Source organism: Dromiciops gliroides, chromosome 2, assembly GCF_019393635.1.
Source record: "Dromiciops gliroides isolate mDroGli1 chromosome 2, mDroGli1.pri, whole genome shotgun sequence".
NCBI classification, from domain to species: domain Eukaryota; kingdom Metazoa; phylum Chordata; class Mammalia; order Microbiotheria; family Microbiotheriidae; genus Dromiciops; species Dromiciops gliroides.
Window position 1 is genome coordinate 148434106 of NC_057862.1, and position 13238 is coordinate 148447343.

Here is a 13238-nt window from a genome sequence, read left to right on the forward strand (position 1 = left end):
CCTGAACAAGAGCTATCTTGTGGAATCAATGTACCTTTCACCTCACCACTCCATCTAATTGGGCTCATTTGGAAGCTCCCATAGTCTTGGGCGAGGACAGCAAGAGGCCTGTGAGCCTCAGATTTACAAAGTGTCAGAGTTCACCTGCTCTTTCAGTTTTAGAAAGTGTGGGCAATTTGGGAACCAGCCTTCAATTTAGGGAAAAAAAAACCACCCCAAAAGTCCCACTCAGCCCACACAGAGGGTCACTCGGCCAGTCACCCATTTCTGCTTCATCCCACAGGAAGTTGGCAGAGGCATTTTGGGGAAGCACTGTGGGACAGGAAGGGGACTGTAAGAGGACTTGGGAGGAGGAAGGATGATGGTGGCTTACCCAGGGAGCAGCCAGGGACAGCCCCGTGGATAAGGGTGGGGAGAGACTTTCAGGAGTCCTCTGTGGATTAGTGTCTAGAGGAAAGACAGGGAGGCCCAACTCTTGCTTCAATCAGTCAATATTTATTAAGTTCCTACCATGTGTCAGGCACTGTGGTAGGTGATTTACAAACATCATCTCATTTGATCCTCACAACAACCCTGGCAGATAGGTACTATGATTATTATTCCCATTTTACAGATGAGGAAACTGAGGCAAACAGGGTTAAGTGACTTGCCCAGGGTCACACAGCTAGAGTCTGAGGCCAGAGACAGGCTGTGTGATGCTGTCTCTGATCTACAGTGAATCTCCATAGAAAAGATTATGTATGTGTGTGTGTGTGTGTGTGTGTGTGTGTGTGTGTGTGTACATGTTATTAGCCCCTGTGGTTTAGCCGGCTCACAGCAAAAAAAAAAAAAAAAGACTGACTTCCTGTGCAGGATCAATTAGGGCCCTTCTGATATTTCATAACTATCTTCTTGCTTAGTGTTTCCTCAGAAGTTTCTGTGGGGGGGGCCTTGGCAGAGGGACAGTAATCTGTCCAGCCCTTAAACCCAAGTCAAGATTTTTTTATTTCTATGGTGTCTCTGGTCTGGCCAGGGTGTGGCAAAGGTGATGAATTTCTCTGGGCTGAGCTGGATAGACACTGTGGTGTAGAGAAAACAGCATTTGATTTTGAGGACTGGAGTTCCAATTTTGACTCTGGCATTTCATGGGGCAAGTCATAGAACCTCTTTGGAGTTCAGTTTTCTCATCCCTAAGATGGGGAGGGTGTTGAATTAGATGATCTTCAAGGTCCTTTCTAGCCCTCAATCTAACTTTCTGTCATCCTGGTTAGACTTGTCACATAGAAGGGAGCCATGACTCATAGCCATGCCTGTGCTTGGAGCCTTCAAAGTTTGGTAAGGCCTGCCAGATGTAGCCTTGGAGACCCATCTAATGTTAAATATCACTCCTCTTTTGGAGATTGGCTACTACATCCACCAGTTAATAATTATATCACCTTAGGCCTCTCAGTGCACCCGGTAGTAATTTGGATCACAATGTTAGTTCATAATATCAGTCATTTGTCCTTCTTCATGTAGGACGTAATGAAGCATTACAATTTAGAATTGGAGGACCTGGGTTCAAATCCTGGCTCTGTCACTTAACTCTTCTGTGACCTTGGGATCATGAGAAGGATTGGCCTCCATGTGAGATTTAAAATTGGATACAAGAGCATTAAACTCCCCTTTAACCTTTCCCTTATATATCTCCCAGACCAGTAAGTGAAAGAAGCCTCTGAGCTTTAGTTAGAGCTTTTGTGTCCTCTCTTGTGCAGCTCCAGCAGTAAGTGACAGCTATCTTCCTGACAAATTTTAGCATTAGGGGAGGCCAAAAGTAAGTCATCAACATATTGTACTAGTGTGGAACCTTTAAAGGTAATGGAGGCCAGATCCTGCTGTAAAATTTGGGAAAATAATGTGGGACTGTCTACAAATCCCTGTGAGAGTCTAGTCCAGGTCCACTGTGTATTTTTCCAGGTAAAAGCAAATAAATATTGAAAGTCCTCATGTACTGGTATGGAGAAAAAAGCAGAGCAAAAAGCAGAGCAGAGGTCTACCACTGTGAAGCATGTAGATTGGCAAGGAATGGAAGAAATTATCATAGAAGGGGAAGCCACTATAGCATGTCTAGGAATAACATAATAATTAATCGCTCTAAGATCTTGCACAAAACGATAAACAGGTTTACCATCTGGCCCAGGCTTGGGTTTTTTAACTGGCAAACTTTGAGATTTAAAATTGGATACAAGAGCATTAAACTCCCCTTTAACCTTTCCCTTATATATTTCCCAGACCAGTAAGTGAAAGAAGCCTCTGAGCTTTAGTTAGAGCTTTTATTGTTTGGGAATTAATTAGCCAACAAAACAAGGTGATGTTGATTAGAGAGATAGGAAAGTAGAAATACAAATAAATAGTCTTAGATCTAAGCTTAGTCTATATTCCGTATAGAATTTACCAAAAACCCAAGGTCACCTCTGAGGCTGAGAACCGCATCAAGCACGTGCTATTACGGAGGACCAGGCCGATCACCAAGGACCATGCTATCGAACCTGAGTCAGCGTCTGTGTGCCGAGCGAGCCAGTGAGCGAGCGAAAAAAAAATTTAGAATTTAAGCATTGGATTTAGGATTGGAGGACCTGGGTTCAAATCCTGGCTCTGTCACTTAACTCTTCTGTGACCTTGGGATCATGAGAAGGATTGGCCTCCATGGCCTGCAAAGTCTCCTTTATGGTGGCAAGCCAGAGGAGAACAGGAACCATAGTAACCTTTGCATGTTAATTTTGTTGTTGTTTGTCATCAGTCATTTGACTCTTCATGACCCCATTTGGGGTTTTCTTGGCATAGATACTCAAGTGGTTTGCCATTTTTTCCTTCTCCACCTCATTTTTTTTTTTTGGCGGGGCAATGAGGGTTAAGTGACTTGCCCAAGGTCACACAGCTAGTAAGTGTCAAGTGTCTGAGGCCGGATTTGAACTCAGGAACTCCTGAATCCAGAGCTGGTGCTTTATCCACTGCGCCACCTAGCCGCCCCCTCTCCACTTCATTTTTACAGACAAACAGGGTTAAGTGACTTGCCCCGGGTCACATAGCTAGTAAGTATCTGAGGCTGGATTTGAATTTAGGTCTTCCTGACTCCAGGCCAGGCACTTTGTCTCTCTCTCCACTTCACCACCTAACTGCTCTTTAAGTTAAGTTAAAAGGTGATTTACCTGGGAGACCTAATTCAGGATCAAACTTCATCTCTTCCAAAGGATGCACTGAGTACTCCGGATCCTGAAAACCTGTATCAGGGGTCCCCTACTGGTATATCACAGTCTACCTGTCCACTGTGAAGCCCTAAGATATTTGGCTTTCATATTTATTTTTTCACATTAAATTTAAAATTTTTATTATTTAGTTCTATTAATAGACATTTATTTTCATTCTCTCATCTCCCTGTCCCTTGATGTTTACATATTTACAACATACCACCAACTGACCGCATTCCTTGTTGGACCCTCCTTTGAACAAGGACAATTAAGAAAAACCAATCTTTGTGTCATCCATACCTGACTGTGTATGCATGCTGCTGCTTAGGTGTGATTCTGGATTGGTAGAGAGAATGATTCTTTGTGTACCCATGGGAGGGGTGGAGTTGTTGGGTTTGTTTTTTGTTTGTTTGTTTTGAGAGGAGAGAGATTCTTCATTCCTGCTTTGAGAGAAATACATATGGAATTCCAGACTCCCATTGGGGAAAAGACATTTGGAGAAAGAGAAAAGAGTTTGGGAAATGGTAGATAAGCAGAGGAGTAGGAGTGGGCACTTCTACACGCCCTTGATTTCTAGTTTGTCTCTCTCTCTCTCTCTTTTTTTTTTTTGGTGAGGCAATTGGGTTAAGTGACTTGCCTAGGGTCACACAGCCAGTAAGTGTAAAGTGTCTGAGGTCAGATTTGAACTCAGGTCCTCCTGACTCCAGGGCCGGTGCTCTATCCACTTTGCCACCTAGCTGCCCCTCCAGTTTGTCTCCCTAGAGACTTTGGGGAATTTCCCTTTGGATGAGCTGAAGAAGACCTCTCTCTCAGTTGAGATGAGATTTTTTTCCCCCAGTGTCAGAACTTATTTACTCTGTGCATTTTCTGGTATATTCTATTTTTTTTTATAATTTTTTTTTTTGCAGGGCAATGGGGGTTAAGTGACTTGCCCAGGGTCACACAGCTAGTAAGTGTCTGAGGCTGGGTTTGAACTCAGGTCCTCCTGAATCCAAGGTTGGTGCCTTATCCACTGCGCCACCTAGCTGCCCCCTATTCTAATTTATATAATGTCCCCAATTCTGTTTGCCATCTGCTTTGATAAATGGGCTTACTCAATATTCTCTATTTGTTGTGGTCTTTTGTTCTTCTTCTTATTTTTTTTTTTGGTGAGGCAATTGGGGTTAAGTGACTTGCCCAGGGTCACACAGCTAGTAAGTGTCTGAGGCTGGGTTTGAACTCAGGTCCTCCTGAATCCAAGGTTGGTGCCTTATCCACTGCGCCACCTAGCTGCCCCCTATTCTAATTTATATAATGTCTCCAATTCTGTTTGCCATCTGCTTTGATAAATGGGCTTACTCAATATTCTCTGTTGTGGTCTTTTGTTCTTATTTATTTATTTTTTTTTTTGGTGAGGCAATTGGGGTTAAGTGACTTGTCCAGGGTCACACAGCTAGTAAGTGTCAATGTTCCGAGGTCAGATTTGAACTCAGGTACTCCTGACTCCAGGGCCGGTGCTTTATCCACTGCGCCACCTAGCTGCCCCTGTTGTGGTCTTTTGTATAACTAGCATTTGGTGAGAATGAGTCAAGAGCCTGCAGGGGTAAGCTTGGTGTGACCCTTTCCCTTTCAAGGGATACTGATCAGGAAAGTGGTTTGAACCTAAAAAAAAGCATAAAATAATATTTAGGGGAGCAGATATAATTCTAGTCTGGTGCCCCCCCTTTTCAGAGAACAGATTGTCCAGCCTTATGACTCCTTTTCTGGTTCCTCTCATGGGGGGGTGGGGAGGGGGAAGGGTAAGTGTAGTACAAGATTCCAGAGTTATCTATCAATCCATCCTTGAGCCACATTTTGACAACCAATGTGGATATACATAACCTACATGGGCAGCACACATATGTTCCCTGCCTATAAATGAAGAGGCTGGACTACATCAATGGTTCTCAAGTGTTCTTGTACGCATGACACAGCATTGTTTTTTGCTGAGAGGAATGGGGCATAGTAGGAAATAGAGGGAGACTCTATCGTATACATATGATTGCAAGTGTAACTTCCATGTAATTCACAGCACGTCTATCTCGGCCATTTGAGAACCACTGGACTACCAATCAATCAATAAACATTTCTTTTGTGTGTGTGTGTGTGTGTTTGTGTGTGTATGTGTGAGAGAGAGAGGCAATTGGGGTTAAGTGACTGCCTAGCTGTTGTTGTTTGTCCTTCATTTTCTTTCTTCTTTCTTCTTTTTTTTTTAATTTTTAATTTTTTTTTTTTAGTGAGGCAACTGGGGTTAAGTGACTTGCCCAGGGTCACACAGCCAGTAAGTATTAAGTGTCTGAGGTCAGATTTGAACTCAACTACTCCTGACTTCAGGGCTGGTGCTCTATCCACTGTGCCACCTAGCTTCCCCTCAAACAATAAACATTTATTAAGTGCCTGCTATGTGTCAGGTACTGTGCTAATCACCAGTGATACAAAAAGAGGTAAAAGAGAGTGCCCTCAAGGGGCTTACAATCTAATGGGGGAAACTATGTAGTCATTAAGATCCTTTCCTGCTCTAAATCTAGTATTCTGGAACAGAACAAAAAAGGGTAATCTCCTCATAGTTTATTCAGAATCTAATTGTAATAACAATAGCTGTTTGTGTTTATTTAGAGCCCTCTCATAGTAACCCTGGGAGAGGTAGTACAAATATTATTATCACCATTTTATAGATGAGAAAACTGAGCCTCAGAGAAATTAAGTGATTTGGCCAAAGTTACACAAATAGTCCCGTCCTGACCCCAAGTCTAGAGCACTTTGTACTACTCCCTGCTGCCTGGAAGGAGCGGGCTTCTGTGTGTCAGGCACTGTGCTAAGTGCCTTTACAAATACTATTTCATCAGATTCTCACATGCTCTTACTAGCATGAGGTGGGTGCTATTATTATCTCTATTTTACAGTTGAGGAAACTGAGGCAGACAGATGTTAAGTGATTTGTTCAAGGTCACAGAACTAGTAAGTGTCTGGGATTGAATTTGAACTCGTCTTCCTGAATCCAGGCCCATCTCTCTGTCGGCTGGACCACCTAGCTGCCAAAACTTCTTTGAGAAATTTTACCCTTTGTCAAGATAAACTTCACTGGATGCCTCCTGGTCATTCCTTTCAGCCTGGGGATTTCAAAGTCTTTGGCTCTATCACTGTGCCAGTCAAACATTTGTTTTTAAATAATCACACTGAGTTTCTCTAAAATAAACAGCAATGGTTTACCGGCACATTCTTTTCCTTAGTAATTGATGATGGTGGTGGTGGTGGTGGTGGTGGTGGTTGTGGTGGAAGGGAAGGGAATAAACATTTATATAGTGCCTACTACATGCCAGGCATGGTGCTAAGCACTGTTTTACAAAGTGTCTCATTTGATCCTCATTTTACAAAGAGTCTCATTTGATCCTCAAAACAATCCTTGTAAAGTCGACACGGTTATTATCCTTATTGTACAATTGGGGAAACTGAGGCAAGCAGAAATTTGAGTGATTTGTTCAGAATCACTAGCTAGGAAGTGGCTCAGCTAGGTGGCTAAGTGGATAGAACCCTGGTCCTGGAGTCAAGAGGACCTGAGTTCAAATCTCACCTCAGATACTTACTAGCTCTGTGACCCTGAGCAAGTCATTTAGTGAGGCAATTGGGGTTAAGTGACTTGTCCAGGGTCACACAGGTAGTAAGTGTTAAGTGTCTGAGGCCGGATTTGAACTCAGGTACTCCTGACTCCAAGGCTGGTGCTCTATCCACTGCTCCACCTAGCTGCCCCCTGAGCAAGTCATTTAACCCCAATTGTCTTGAAAAAACAACAACCATCCAGGGTCATCTCCAGTCATCCTGATGTATATCTTGCCACTGGACCCAGATGGCTCTAGAGGAAAGAGTGAGGTTGGTGACTTTGCACAGCCCTTCCTCACTTAAATCCAGTTTACTGCAAGTCATGACATCACCTCCTCTTCAAAAATGAAGGACAGGGGCAGCTAGGTGGCACAGTGGATAGAGCACCAACCCTGGAGTCAGGAGTACCTGAGTTCAAATCTGGCCTCAGACACTTAACACTTACTAGCTGTGTGACCCTGGGCAAGTCACTTAACCCCAGTTGCCTCACTAAAAAAAAAAAAAATTAAAAATTAAAAAAAAAAGAAGAAAGAAGAAAGAAAATGAAGGACAAACAACAACAGCTAGGCAGTGTATGAGACTGATCCACTGTGCCACCTAGCTGGTATTAGTATTAATTAGTATTAGTATTAGTATTATAGTATTGTGTTAGTATTATTCTTTAGACAATCAGCAACTCATAGTAGATAAGGAACTGGCCTTGGAATTGGGAAGATCTGGGTTCAAATCCTGTCTGTGATATATATTGGTTATATGACCCTGAGCAAATCCTTTAACCTATCCCAATTCTCCAGGCATCTCTAAAACTATAACAGAGAGGAGATGCCAATCTGTATTGGTAAAGGCAATTTGTCAAAAGGGGTTCCCTATGCTGATAAAATCACAGGTCCAGGTGAAAATGATGATGATGGTGGTGGTGGTTTGTCTTTCTGGGTTGAATGTCTCTGGATGCACAAAAATGTAGCTCCCAACTGACTGGCCAACTGATGCAGTCCTGTTCTCCCAACCATGTGAACAGGGCACAGGATTTCTACAGAGGCTCAGAGGGTATGAGGGGGGAGGGCCTCAGACCTCAGAGTAACTGGGGCCACAGAGGTGGCCAAGACCGCCTGCAGTTACCCTTGGTTTATCCCGTAAGGAGAAAACACAGAAACCTCTGTTCTCTTTGAAACTGAGTTCCCCACCCTTGAGCATTTTCTGTGTGGGGTTCTTTTTCTCTTTTGGTTTCAGCTGCTCGGTTCAGGTTTAGTTTTCTAGTCTCTGCCCAGTTTTTGGGACCAGTATATGTGGTACTGTCTTTATACTGTTCATAACATCTTATCAGAAGCATAATATAAGCCAGAGTCCACCAGCTTCAGCTGTCCCCAGGAAGCCGGGTCAGAATAAGGCAGAGTGTCCAGAGACTCAGGTCTCGGTGGCTCTGTTCACATTCTCCTGACAGCATTCACTGAGAATCCCAAGTCCTGGCCTAGGCTGTCGTCTAAAATTCCTGAAGCCCTCCTTCTCTGAGGACACATTCTCCTGTTATGCCTCTCTAAAACCTGGTAGCTAGGTGGCTCAGTGGAGAGGTGGTGGGCCTGGAATCCCGAAGACCTGAGTTAAAATCTAGCCTCAGATACTAGCTCTGTGATCCTGGGCAAGTCACTTAACCTTTCTGTCTCAGTTTCCTCAATTTTAAAGTGGAGATCAATAGCAACTATCTCCCAGGATTGTTGTGAGAATCAAATGAGATCATATTTGCAAAGTCCTTAGCACATCAGATGGCATATAGTAGATGCTTAATAAATGCATGTTTCCTTCCTTTTTCTCTTCCCTCCTCTCACCCCACTGGAAACTGCTCTCTCTCTCCAGTTCTAAATTCTGTCTCTCCCCTCCCTTTCCCCTACCATTCCAAAAAGACTCCTTTGTCTTCCTCCATCAGAACTCATTCTCTGGCTGCTCTGCTCCTAGCTAAAGAAGTGTCATAGTCACTAATTCACATTAAGGTATGGATGATTTGAGAGAACTTCACTTTGCTTATCCCCTCAGGACGTTCTCCCTTTTAAAGGGGACAGCCAACATAGAGCCTTATTTGTTGCTTTCTCATGCCCTTACCATGTATATTCTATTTTGTTTTAGTTCTGTTTAGTTAGTTTAGTTTAGTATAGTTTTGTTTTGGGGGGGCAATGGGGATTAAGTGACTTGCCCAGGGTCACACAGCTAGTAAGTGGCAAGTGTCTGTGGTTGGATTTGAACTCATGTTCTCCTGAATCCAGGATCCATGCTTTATCCATTGCACCACCTAGATGCCCCAGTTCTATTTAGGTTTTCTGTGTGTGTGTGTGTGTTTGTTTTTGGTGGTGTTACTGTTTTTGCTTGGCAATGAGGGTTAAGTGATTTGCCCAGGGTTACCCAGCTAGTAAGTGTCAAGTGCCCGAGGCTGGATTTGAACTCAGGTACTCCTGATTCCAGGGCTGGTGCTTTATCCACTGTGCCACCTAGCTGCCCCCTCTATTTAGTTTTGTGTTCATGTTTTATTCACCTCCTAGAAGGGAAGCTCTTTGGGGATGGGGACCTTGTGTTATTTATTTATTTTTTCTCTTCTTCCTAAGTATCTAAACACCATTAAATGCTTAATAAATGTTTGTGCCATACTAACCCAAAAGAATGCGTCCCTAATGGTGGAATTTCAGGCACCCGGATAATTGCTAAGGGAAGATGTTTCAAGCAGGACTATCTCAGCACCCCTGAAGTCATACCATATAAATGGCCTTTGCATATAGGCCCCACTGATCTCTGAGAGGGGTTAGTTGAAACCTAATACAAAGGGAGACTCATTTTACAGAAAAGACAAGGGGGTAGGCAGTTAAAGGAGGGTGAGGGTTTGGGGTGGGTGTCAGAGGCACTGTCCAGGCTCAGAGCACCAGCCTGCTAGCCTCCCCTAATCTGCACAGAGTGGCCTCAAGACATACAATCCCAAAGTGAAGGGAGGGGTAACTCTTTAATGTGGGTAGCCACCCTCATGCCCTGGAGGACAGCATTTGTCGGTAGGTCACCAGAGATTATCTGGGTTTCTTTGTAAGAGGACGGAAGAATGCTTGAGTTTCTCCTAACCACCTCCCCACCCCATCCTTCCACCTCCTTCTGAGTCAGAGAATCCTATCCTCAGAGCTGGACGAGACCCGAATGATTATCTAGCCTCAGGTCTCCTGACTTGTGTCTATCACTCTTTATACCACAACTGCTCTGCCGGGACAGAAAATGCACGTATCTCATAAATCCCTCTAGAGTGCTGGGGGTGGGGGCGGGGTGAGCATTTTGGAGAAGGCAGCCCTTTTGTCCCTCAGATCTGATCCTCCTTATTTCCACCTAAAACTTTCCCCTCCTCCAAAGCAGGCTCCCTCCCCTCCACAGAGCCCAGCTCGCAAGAAGCTATGATCGCTTAGTACAGGGCTCTGGGTCTCATTCTGGGTTTCTGGGTGGGGAAGAGAAGGAGGGCCAGGGGAAAGAGGAAGGAGAAATGGGAAGTGGGAAAGGACAGGGGAAACAAGGAGGGAGGGAATCCAGAGTGGTGGAAGGGTACAGGTTAAACTATATGACCTCGGGGGTCTCTTCCACCTCAGTCTGTGCTTCTGGGGAGGAAAGGGGGGCAAAGGGAGTGGAAAGAAAGGAGATTAATAGAGAGAGAGGGAGGAGGAAAGAAGGAATTGATGGAGGGAGACGGGGAAGAGGAAGGCAAAAGGGGAGGGAGGAATAGATGAGAGGGAGGAAAGATGCAGAGGAGGAAGGGAAGAGGTAGAGAGGAAGAATGATGAAGTGGGAGGGAAGAGGTTTGGGGGCAAAAGGGAGGAAGGCTAGGGAGGAGGGAGGAATAGGAGAAGAAGGAAGTGGAAGAAAGGAAGAGATGGGGAGGGTTAGTCTAGGGGAGAAAGGAGGAGAAAAGGAAAGAATTTAGAGGGTGGAGGGAGAATGGGGCATAACTAATTTAGGCTTTCAGAAAATGAAACCAAAAATGCTGCCAGGTGATAATCTGAAAGAAAGATCTACTGCCGTGCTCCTGCACCAGCAAATTGGAAACAAGGTCAGCGGTGAGCGCCAAAGGCAGAGGCTGTCCCCTTAGAAATACCCTGAACATTCCCTGTGTTCTTCATGCAATAATATCAACACTTATCTAGGGCTTCGAAGTTTGCAAATCTCTTTACAGACATCACATTTTAATCCTCACAACAACAGTGCTACAGAGAAATGTGAAAAACAAATTTCCCTTCCAGATCTTGCAGCCTAGGACCATCCCTCCCATCATAAATCAGTAGAGAGGAAGTAGCAGTGATGGGAGATTTCCAGCTGACAGTAGACTTAGATAGGTTGGCTTTTGAGTGGATTGGAGTTAAACCTCTGTACTGCTAGATTGGAGATGCAGTGGATAGAGTGCCAGGCCTGGAGTCAGGAAGACTCATTTTCCTGAATTCAAATCCGGTCTCAGACACAAGCCATTTAACCCTGTTTGCCTCAATTTCCTCATTGGTAAAATGAGCTGGAGAAGGAAATGGCAAACCATTCCAGTATCCCTGCCAAGAAAACCCCAAATGGAGTTATGAAGAGTCAGATAGGACTGAAAAATGACTAAACAACAGGAAAATTATCCTAGCAATTAGAGCTGGCCCAAAGTAGAGTGGGCTGCTTTGGGAGATAGTGGTGGGTCCCCCTCTCTGATGGTCTTTAAGTGGAGACTGGGTGATCAATTGCCTGGTATCTTATAATGGTGTGTGACCCTGGGCAAGTCACTTAATCCCGATTGCCTTAAACATCTGGGGCCATCTCCAGTTGTCCTGATGTATAACTTGCCATTGAACCCAGATGACTCTGGAGGGGAGAGTGAGGTTGGTGACATTGCACACAGCCCTGCCTCATTTAAATCCAATTCACTGTAGGTCATGACATCACCTCCTGATGTCATGGTCTTCTCCAAGGAAGGACAAACAACAACAACAACAACAACAACAATGCTATAATGGGGATTCCTTTCATGTATGGGTTGGACTAGATGGCAACTACTCTTAAATTTTGTGATTCTACGTGAAGGATGGATTGGAGGGCAGAGAGAATGGAAGAAGAGATGCCAGTTAGGAGGCTATTGTCATTGTCTAGGCAAAAGGTAATGAGAAAGGCAGCTAGGTGGGGCAGTGGTTAGAGCTCTGGAGTCAGGAGGACCTGAGTTCAAATCCGACCTCAGACACTTGACACTTACTAGCTGTGTGATCCTGGGCAAGTCACTTAACCCCAATTGCCTCACCAAAAAAAAAGGTAATGAGAGCCTCAACCAAAATAGAGGTTATTCAAGTGGACAGAAAATGACAGATGTGAAAAATGATGTAAAAGTTGAATTGACAAGACCTGCCAGAATACGGAATGTGAAGAATGAGGGAGAGTGAAGAGCCAAGAGTAAGTAACTCTAAGGCTATGAATCAGGGTGACTAGAAGAAGGGTGGTACTCTTTGTTTGTTTGGTTTTTTGCGGGGCAATGGGGGTTAAGTGACTTGCCCAGGGTCACACAGCTAGTAAGTGTCAAGTGTCTGAGGCCGGATTTGAACTCAGGCACTTCTGAATCCAGGGCCAGAGCTTTATCAACTGTGCCACCTAGCTGCCCCAAGGGTGGTACTCTTGATGGAAATGGGGAAGTTTGGAAGAGGGATGAGTTCTGTGGACTATAAAATAAATTCCCATTACTCTTCTTTCCATGTCAGGAAGGCTAAGGGAGCTCATAGCCAGGAGAAGGTGGTTGATGGTGTCACGTAGCAGGGAAATATAGGAATCTGTGCCCTTTCAGAGAACTGGCCTCTCCTTTCTCCGAAGTCCCTTCTGTGACACACATCACATTCTAACTGGCTCTGTACTGATTTGCTTATGTGTTGTATCAGCCTAGACTGGAAGCAGGAGGAGGGAAAAGGCTTCTCCCACAAGGCTCTGTAAACAGGAGGGACTCTATAAACGCTGAACATCCACATGAAGTAAACCAGCTCTATCTCACTAATATTTGACTTCAGAAATGCTTTGGGGTTTTTGTTGGAAAAAAATGGCATCTCACCCAGTTCTCCTGCACAAGGCTTTCTTCTGTGAAATCTGCCTTGGTGAGACTTGGACGAAACTCCTGGGCCTCTGCTTTGGGCTTTAAAGGAGTGTTTTATCCATGGAGCCTCTTGTATGTCCTCTGTGATTGAGGAACTGAGGGGAGGGGTCTGGCCTTAGAAGTTACCTGGCCCCTGGCTCCCTAAGACTATGCTGGGGGTCTATCTTTAGAATCTCCCTAAAGTAGGGAGAGTTCAGCTTTCATAACTTCCTAGCTTCCTCTTTGAGCTACAGCTAAACTCGTGTTTCAATACAACTCTTGACTTTTGGGAAAGTTCCTCTTTCTTGACAAATATTAGAAATCCAGGGAGT